Source organism: Camellia sinensis, chromosome 12, assembly GCF_055761805.1.
Source record: "Camellia sinensis isolate YWXY chromosome 12, ASM5576180v1, whole genome shotgun sequence".
Classification (NCBI taxonomy): Eukaryota; Viridiplantae; Streptophyta; class Magnoliopsida; order Ericales; family Theaceae; genus Camellia; species Camellia sinensis.
Window position 1 is genome coordinate 126,640,386 of NC_138972.1, and position 10,407 is coordinate 126,650,792.

Here is a 10,407-nt window from a genome sequence, read left to right on the forward strand (position 1 = left end):
GGGCGTTGTACCGATCAATTTATGCCACAGCCACTCCATGAACTAATTATATTCGGCCCTTGGAGTTCATAAATTGGCTGGGGCAAGGGCAGATTTACTAATCTGATCGGCTACTCTACGATGGTGAATTAGTCGCCTGGGCGTTGTGTCGATCAATTTATGCCGTAGCCACTCCATGAACTAATTATATTAGGCTCTTGGAGTTCATAAATTGGCTGGGGCAAGGGCAGATTTACTAATCTGATCGACTATTCTATGATGGTAAATTATTAAGATTGCCTAATTATCTAAGCGTCATGTATACACGAATGCTTCATCCAAAGAAGCAAAAAGCAATACCATGCATCAATAGAAACATTAAGCACAAATAACAGCGAAGTACAAGGGAAATTTTCATTAGTAAAATTAGGCACAGACTGTAGTCATTTTACATGTGAAAACTACTAGATAAAAAGCTAAAACAAAAATTACATTCAAAATCCTAAAACAAAAAGCTGTAACATTAAAAGCTGTAGCATTACATTCAAAATCCTAAAATAAAAATTACTGTCGTCCTCATCAATCCTCGGAGTCAGACTCCAGTGGCTCAATATCCACTTGTACATATGGAATTGGCATAGCCAATGTCACATTAGCAGCAACAGCAAGGGCTTTGAGCCAGCCGTGTTTGAATCCTCAAGTCTCGAATTTGGGGACTTCTTCCACGTAATAGGCAAGGGCAGCGCTTTGCCCAGCCTCACATGCCTTCTTAGCCTCAGAGTTGGCTACTTCTTTCGCCGCCTTTGATTCTGCTAAGTCCGCCTCAAGTTTGGCGATCGCCTCTTGGGCTAACTTAAGCGCAGCGTCGCTCACAGTCGCCCACTGTTCGGTAGCCAATCTGAGTTGGTCTGCATTCCTTGCCCTCTTTATTTCGGCCTCGGCCCTTGCAGACTCCATCTTCGCCCGCATCGCTTCGAACTCCGCCCGGCTCATTTGATCCTCAACTTCGGATTGTAAACGGCCAATCCGTTCGATGGCGTTGTGCTGGCGATGGCCTAACTTGGCTATCGTTCCGACCGTCCGTAAAACAGGAGATTAAAACCAAATTGTATGCATAAAAGGGAAAGGCAAGATCAAGATATTTACTAGAAGAGCCGATTGAGCGGCTAGCGCTATTGCCAAAAGGTCCGGCTCCGAGCGAAAAATTGCCTTATCAGACGGTAATGAAACAGATGAGGCCATGCTCAGCGCCATAGCTGGATTTTTCATAACCGATGCATCAGAGGAGATTGGCACATTTTTTTATCATTGGCTGAACCACAAAAGGCACAACCAAATCCGACTCCTCTAAACGCGGCCGTTTGTCAGCAGGGTCTTCTCCAAAGCCGGCCTCAACTTCAGCAAGACACTTCTCCGCCCTTCGTTCAGCCTCCTGATTTGCCGGCACGATCGGCTCCGACTCTGCATCTCGGTTTTGAGTCATCTCTTCAATAACAGACAGGGGGGGTTCAATGTTGATGACAGGTGGCACTTCGGATCGGATGGCCTCCGCTGGAATGGCCTCTGCTCTCTGCTGCGTGACCATTCATTCGGTGTTTCTTTTTTTTGCAAATTTCATGAGGAACAACCCGGCCATATCTTCGGGGTATGCACTGGGAAGATCTTCTAACAAAATAAAGACGTCATCGTAAACTTCCTGACCCGAGGTGGACGGAGGGTTGGCTAAATTGAGGTCGGCCTCCTCAAAGGCTACCCTTAAGGCCTCGTCTATTTTGGCCTCGGACTAGCCTGATTCTTCACCAACCTCTGCGACTTCCGCACGTTCCAATTCGGATCCTTCGAAACCGATCTGGCGCAAGTTCCTGAAATTGCTTAAAATAGAGCCGTAAGAAATTCTTCACCCTTCAGAACTGGGATGTTTTCTGATGCTGAGAAGATCGTGTATGTCAGCTTGTATTGAAGAAGAACATGTGCCGCCCTCCCTGTTTTTTGAAGGCTTGGATGGCCTAAGTATTTCAGCGCAACTTCGATCTCTGAGAGAACGGCGTCATCGGTCGAAGTCAAGACTTTCTTCAAATCGTTTCCTACACAAATCGAACCATGAGACCAAAAAGATAAAGTCTTGTATATGCAACAAAAATAAGTGCAAAGGGCTATATGGCCACCTGGTTCGCCCCTCTGCCTAAGAATGAGATCTAAGCGTTCCTCACCTTCGCCGAATTCCCAGTTACCTCGGACAACGACCACCACGTCATCAACTTGCTTGCTAGAGTTGGAAAACATGGTCACTAACTGATGGTCGGTGTCCTTGGCCCTAAGGAAAATAGCGCTCGTGCCGGCCAGAAGACTTGGCCAAGGCATAACAATGCTGAATAGCATGTATGCCGAGGTTGATCCTAAGGTGACGGTTTAATGCTACAATCCCCATTACGATTCTAAAAAAGTTGACATTGGGTTGGGAAGAGATTAGACCCCAATGGCGAAGGACAGCTCTGAGGAATGGGTGAAGGGGGAAACAGACTCCACCATTTGCGATTGATAGGAGAGGGAAGACGATGGAGCTCTCATCAGCCCTCTCTATAGACGGACGTCATCAGGGATGGAAAAATGACGTCGAAAGCCAGAGATTCGATCCGCGGAGAGAAGGTCTTTCAGATGCTTTGCCATTTTGAACAGCCTATAGGAGCGTACTAACCTAAAGGTGAACTAGGAAAAGGGATTCAAAGCAGAAAGGAAGCAGAGAGGAAGAAAACTTACAAGAAACAGAGAGGACAATGAAGGTTGAATGGAAGTTGCGGAAGTGAGTCAGAAGGCAGTCCAAAAAACTCTTAAGCATCCAAAGATGTGTGTTTGAAAAGACGACAAGATTTTAAATCACAATAAATGGAAGCGTACGAAGAGGCTGGAAGTTGAAATGATAACCGAGAGGCGTGTGCTCTGACATCCGTGTTGAAATGAGGTTAGCCGCCGAATTTCGGCTCTGACTTTTCGAGTTCAAAACAAAACACTCTCGCTAACTATCGTTAGTGGAGTGATTGGGGGCCAATTGTGGGGGCCGAATATAATTAGCCGTAGAGAAGCCGAATAGTTGGACTTGGAAGTCGAAATATACGAATCGCACTCGGCTCCGTCTTGCACATTTAAATCCTACCCTATCCGGCCAAACAGCCGGTTGAGTAAGAGATCGAGTGAATAGCGGTTTGTAACAAAAGAAGCCGAATAAGTAGTTATACGGCAAATAGAAAGTGGGCCCAGCCCCGAGGCCCAAGAAAGAGAGGATATAAATAGAAGAACACCAGCCAGAAAGAGGTATGTGAGAACTAGCATGTTTAACTTAAGATACAAGCAATCAAGAGAGTATACACTGACTTATCCGTCGGAGTGCTAATTCCGACAACCCCGACCGGAGTGTTAATTCTTTTTCAGGTGGCTAGTTGAGGATCACGAGCGTTCCCCAGGATCTGAAGAGTATTTCCAAACCACTTCTCTACAGAAGGTTTTTGTATAAATCAAAAAAATATTCGCAAACACGTAAATGCCAGTACATATATAAGTATGTAAATATGGGATTTTTGTATAAAGAAAACTTACAGATAAGATTTGTTTTGTATAAGGAAAATGATTTTCTTGGTTTGTTGTGCCATCAATTCTTGTTTGTTCGGTTTCATATGGGGATTGGCATCTCCAAAATAATTAAATTACCAATCAACAAAAATTACAGATATTGTTTTTGAGGTGCATACTGGCTTTCAATTTCTAAGAATGATAGAAATTGTCAAAAAAAAATATCAAAGATTTTTTGTAATCAAACATAGTAACTCAAAATCAAAATCACGGGTTTTATTCAATATTATTTTCACTGCTTAAAAAAATTCAATCAACTCGAGGACACGCAATAAACAGAACAAATGAAAGAAAAGATTATCATACCTGCTTCTATTGCTGCCACTACTTCCAGTACTTCCACTCTGCCACCGCATTTGCTCTCCCTCAAAATAGTAAATCTTTTCTTCCACCATTTCTTATCAACAGCCTTAAAAGACTTATTCGAAGCCTCAGGTTTTGGTGAAACAGAGTTTTTCTTCTTCTTCTTTGATCCAAATGAAATTGGAAACACACTTTGATTAATAACACTCCATTGTCAATGCTTCTGTTTCTCATCATCTTCTCTTTTTTTCTCACTCTTCTACTTTCTTTCCTTTTAATTTCCTTCACTCTTCCAAATTTTTTCTTGTGAACCAAACATTCTTCTGCTTGAGGTTCCAATCTAGTAGGGTGCCCAACAATATCTTTCAAAGATAGGTCATAACAAGACTCAGGCATGTTGTTTATTATCTTCATGAGCTCCCACTTCCCTCTTGAGCTCTTGAATTTGGAGATAGATACCGGTAATGTTTCCAGGGATGGCACATGTGCACTGGACTTGTGGGCTGACTAGCCCTCCACAAAGGCAATGAACAAACACTCTCGTCTTCCATATTTTCAAGTCTAAATTGGACACCCTCACCATTCCAATTCCTATGACTAGTCCTCCATTATTTTTTTGAGTTCTCTGGTTAGCTTATTTTCCAAAGAAGTTCTCTAGCTTCCATCATCACAAAAAGGCTTGAAGTTTTGTTGAATATGTGGAGCATCATTTGGTATGCGTGCATACAATAATGAAATAAATGAAAAACTAAGCATGTGCATATAGTAATGTTATTCAAACAAATATTCCACTAGAAAAAAATGAAAGTTAGGTTTCCAATTAACTTTTAGGCCAATAAAGTAACAAGGAAATACTCCACTAGAAGTTTAGGATTTGTTTGTTTTTCTTTCTCTTTTAGTTGCCTTTGTTTTTATGTTTTTCACCCTTCAATGGCAACAAGTTTGGTTCATAGAAGAAAAATATTAATGTTCACTCACTGTAAATATATGATTTGTGTGCTTTGATATGTTTTTTTTAATGAAGCTGTAAATATATTAATTTGTAAGGTTGGAAGCATTTTATCATTCATTATTTATAATCATTTTATTTGTTACTCATTGGAACAATTAATTTCCTTATTTATTTGTATGTAGACAGTAAGTTTCTTTTACAGTCGCATCTTTCACTCTTATTCCATGCTTAAAGCCCCTAATCTTGTAACTGGAATAAGTACAAAAGATTCACAAACTTAACTCTTAAAAATTAGCTAGAACCATTAAACTTTGCAATCACTAGTTCCACAAAGCAGATTTTGAACTTTACTAGTACTACTCTATTCCAAATACATTTCTAAAACCAAATAAATAATTACTGATCACTCAATAGATTGACAAATATATACTACCACTGTCCCATTTTTTTTCTAAAATTAAGTGCAAGAGATTAATGCATAAAATACTTGAAATCATTGTATTGTAATAGTTCAAAATTTATCATCAAATTACAACATCAACACATTGAGTTTACACATTAACACATGCAACATAGACAGGTAATTAGTGCAATTTACAAGTAGATAGTGGACTGTTAGCACAACCCTAATAACAATGCCATTAAGAAAAGTATAATATGTGCATACATCAGAATTGGGACAAAAAATCAGATCAGAATAGGAAAAAAAAAAGGCTAAAGTTGCGTTTGGTAGAGCTTTCTAAATATGATTTGAGAGTAGGAGTTGTATTTTGAGTTTGTGAGTTTTGGAATTATGATTTAAGTGTGAAAAATTTGTTTGGTGAAAGAGTTTTGAATTGAGTGGGGAAATTTTTGATATGACATATGATATTTGATACAAAAATTTACAACTCATAACCAAATATACAACTGAAAATTCTATTAAAAGACATAATTTTTTTTAAAAAACTTAGAAAATATTTTTTTCGAATATATAAAAATTAGAATATGTCAATTGCCAAATATATATATATATATATATATATTTTTGTACTGTTTTGGTCAACCGGCCGGACGACCGGTGGGACGTCCAGAGGGATAACCGGTTAGGCCAAATTTCAAATTTTTTTTTTTTTGAAAATCACACCTCATACAAAGCTTTCTAAATCTTGTGGAAATATAGTTTGAATAACCTATCCAAGCATCATATTAGAATGTGTAGGTAGAATCATAGTTTGGAAATCATTCCAAACACTGCCTAATATTGTTGATGCTAATTTAGGGTTTAAAACAGGGTAATAAAAAACACAGAGTGAAAAATAGAGAACACTGATTGAAAAATCAATTTTGGTGATCTGGGGAAAAATAAATGAGATGTGTAAAACACTGATTGATCAATACAAAGTATAAACTTCTTTAAAACATTGATTGAAAACCCAAGGAGAAGAATCGAAGGGAAGGAAGTGTAGAGACCCTAATTTTTTTGTAATTACACTTCAAACCCTGAGCCTTAGGTTAATAGCATTTTAGCCCTAGATCCGTGAAAGTCTGCGTAAGGGCCCAAGTAAAGAATAATTTCTCCGTGTGTTACCATAATTAAATCATAGAATACCACTTTATGATTGGAACTATCCTAAAACTTGGTTTTATTTATTTTACCTCATAATTTCTAAATTAATTCACACATTTTATTTTTATTTCTATTTTTTTTTGTTTTTATTGTTCTTTCATTTATTATTTATTTGAATGGAATACTATTGTTTATTTGAATATATACATAGTTTAAATATATATATATATATATATATAATATGTTGGTGGAAAAGTTGATTGGATAACAACAAACCAAAAAAAAAAAAAAAAAAAAACAAATATCTAGATATTTAGTTCCCTTAGCCATTAAGCTACTCTTATGCTCTATAAATTGAGAACTTGTCGAAATCCATTCCCACGTTTTTCAACAGCCCAAGGAGAGGGTGAGAGAGGGAGAGTTGGCTCAAGGGAAGTAGAGAAGTAAGAAGAAGAAAGAAAAAAAAAAAAAAAGAGAAAAAGAAGGAATTCTTGAAGGTAAGAACACACCCTTCCATGTCTTCTCCAATTCTTTCACCCATCTCAACCTATTGTCTAGATACCCTCTTGTGTTGCATATTAATGGTATATAGGGTTTTTGATGTGTATGAAAGTGTGGGTTTGATTTAGTGACTTTGCCTTACAAATTTTTCAAATTATGCACTGCTGCAACTTCTCTAATTTAAAAGAAATATCAAACCTATTTATTTTTCAAATCTGAATTTAGTGTAGGCTATTTGGTGTGTTTAGAGCTTGTGATAATTTTACTAGCCCCTAATTATGTGTTTTTAGGGCTTGGATATTTTATTTAGAAATTTGGTCTTGAGTCTCTGAAAAACAGTCCACTTCTTTCAATTTTATAAAATTTCATAAAAATCAGCTCATGTTGATTCTTCTGTCAAAACTTAGAATTACGAGTCCTCTTTCCAATGGAATTTATTTGGGTGAAAATCATTGGGTAGATTGAGAGGAAAGTTAGTTTTCCCAAAGGGTAACAAATTTGGACAGGTTTTTGAATATAGCTTGTAGATGAATTTCTGGAGGTGCTGTGCAAATTCTGAGAATTGGGATTGAAACTAGACAAGCTAATTATTATTTCTGTGCAATTTCAGCCCCTAATTTGACCTAGAAGTATTTTTCCCAAAGCGTTCTTGTTAGCCCTGCAAAACCGAACAGTGCTGGAAATTGTGTTCTATTATGTTATTTGTTTCTAAGTATTTCAAAGCATTTCTAATGTTGTTTTCTTGCCTTACTATACTTATAAATGATGATCATGGACTATATTTCCTCTCGTATGTTTTTCTCATACTCTTTTATATGACCGAATTACCGAATGTGACTAACTTACCTAGCAAAAGATCTAATAAACGGGAAATAATAAGGGGCTGGCAATGGGTGACGTTCATCTTAGTGTTTTAGAACCATTTTATACATATGCATGACATGAATTATGATGGGATTAATATCAAATGAGTTAAGTCTTGTGTAAGCGTTTTGAGCGAGCCCCTAGGTTGACATGGACGTATTCAGACTCTATGCGGTGGTTTCAGGGTGTAAGCGAGTCCTTTGGTATGGTATGTGCAGGGTGTAAGCGAGCCCTAGGCATGATTTAGGGTGTAAGCGAGCCTACTTGTTTGGCCGTCCCTTTTAAGGTCCATCGATGTCGCTGACCGGTAAATAACTGGGAGGTGGGCATGAGTGGTAAGGTTTGCAAAGCAGCAAAAGGAGGAGTTCTGAGTAGTCCGGTGTTTAATCTTGTGGTTGGGTAGAAGGATCTCTTTGGGGGGTTCTAGATGCCTAGTCTAACTACTAATTCATAAAACCTTAACGTAAGTAAGTTATGTTTTCTGATTTGTTTTGTGTATGGTTGATTGATTGATAGAAGATATAGGGGTGTGTGCGTTTTTACTGGGCATTCCAAGCTCATGGCGTGTTATGCCAGGTGAAGAAGCAGCTTACGACGGGGAGGGTTATTTCGAAGACAATCAAGATGAAGTTTTAGAGCCGTGGTTCACTTGAAAAATTTGAACTAGTAGTTTGTTTTTTTGTTTTCTCTCTCTTTTTACCTTTTGGTTTGACAGTGTTTTGTAAACCTCTAGTGGAACTCAAATCAGTTATCTATGTTATAACTCTACTTATACGTGTATATTAAAATATTGTGGTTATCTCTTTTGTTTGAATTGTACTTTATATATTTCTCTTGTGGTCTCAAATTTTGGGGCGTGACAGGAAGAACTTGAGAGAGAGAGAGAGAGCTTGAGATTTTCTGAAGCAATGGTGCTCATCTTAGTAGACGATGGTGTTCACTTCCTTGCCGATGCAAATGGTGATGGCGGTGGCGCTTTGAAATTGAGAGAGAACTTTGAAATCACCGAATGAATCTGAGATTGAATCACTGAACTGAAGAAATGTTGAACTTCGCAATCACCTAATCTATTTGACACAAAAATTAGGGTTTAGAGAGAGTTAAGAGAGAGAGAGAGAGTGGGATAGACATTTGAAGGCGCAAAACAGTACCGTTTTAATTTTAAAAAATAAGGCAATAATACAACACCGTTAAATATTAGAAATAACGGTGTTTATATAAACTTCGTTAATTTAATGCTGTGAAATCCCATATTTTTTGCAGTGCTTTTTTCTTTTTCTTTTCTCTTTCTAAATCGCTTTTCAAATGTCTTAATTAAACACAATATAAAGAAATCAAAGACATGTCAACTTAAACGAATAAAAGAGAAATTTCATCAAGTTGGGAAAGTATTACCAAACAATCACATGAAGAAAGAAATGTCAATAAATTACACTTGCTTTACACTATGGAAAGGGAAATTACATGAAAGAAAAATATGTTTTGAACGTTATTCTTTGGCTGATCACTTCAGTTTCATCTAATAATTATATTTGTGATTGTAGTTATTAGATCATCTTCAATGGTTTATTAAATTTATCATTAAATTTAAATTTGATAAAAAAATGATACTTTTTGTTCTTTCAACGGTTCATCAAATTCATCATCAAATTTAGGATTTCACTTTTTTTCATCAAACTAAAGACTAATGTGCATTTTATCAAATCACTGTTAATTGCCATTGGATTTTTACTACCGGATATCCTCCAGATGACTACCTCAAGGCAAAAATTTGTAAAAAAATTACACTGATTGGTCTACTGATCAATCAACCGGTGATTTGATGAAGTTACAAAACTCTCTGTTAGAGCACTTGATATCAAAGGAAACTTTTATTTAAATTTTTATGGATAAATTATGTAAATAGTCCCTGTAGTTTATACGATGTGTCAATTTGGTCCCTGTAGTTTTAATTTGTTTAATTTTGCCCCTTAATTTAACAAATTGTGTCATTTTAGTGTAATAAATAACGGTTGTTAAGTTAATTTAACAGAAGGTCAAACAATGTATCAATTTGGTCCCTATACTTTACATGATGTGTCAATTTGATCCTTATAGTTTCAATTTTCTCGATTTTGACAGAGACTAAATTGACACATTGTGAAAAATATAGGGATCAAATTGATACATTATTTGATTTTCCGTTAATTTAACAAACATTATTTATTGGACTAATAAAATGACACAATCCGTTAAATTAAGGAACAAAATCGAACAAATTGAAACTATAGGAATCAAATTGACACATCATATAAATTACATGGACTATTTACATAATTTTCTCAATTTTTATTTAAATTTAATAAAAAAAATTAATAAACCGTTGAAAATGTGCTTAGAGATGCAAAGACGTTATCCGAGTTAGTCCTCATCAACTGTGTCAAAGCCGCGCTAACAGAAAAAAAAAAACAAAAACAAAAAAAATGCTTTATTTAGATTTTGCATTTGTAGAAAACAAAAGAAAAAATTAAATGAAAAGGAGAAATGAAGTAAATTTTCTTTAAAAATATTCTTTTCTTTCCTTCTTTTTTTTTTTTTTTTTTGTAAATTGTTTAGTCTTCTCTTTTTCTCATGATTCCAAAGGTTCTATTAAAGT

General features: G+C 36.4%; 1 long non-coding RNA gene across 1 annotated transcript; it reads left to right on the forward strand.

Moving 5' to 3' along the window:
* Nucleotides 1-6,801: 6,801 nt before the first annotated feature.
* Nucleotides 6,802-8,575, forward strand: LOC114302337 (uncharacterized). Its single transcript, XR_014345902.1, has 2 exons — nt 6,802-6,904; nt 8,349-8,575. It is a non-coding gene; the product is annotated as an uncharacterized LOC114302337 (long non-coding RNA).
* Nucleotides 8,576-10,407: the final 1,832 nt, after the last annotated feature.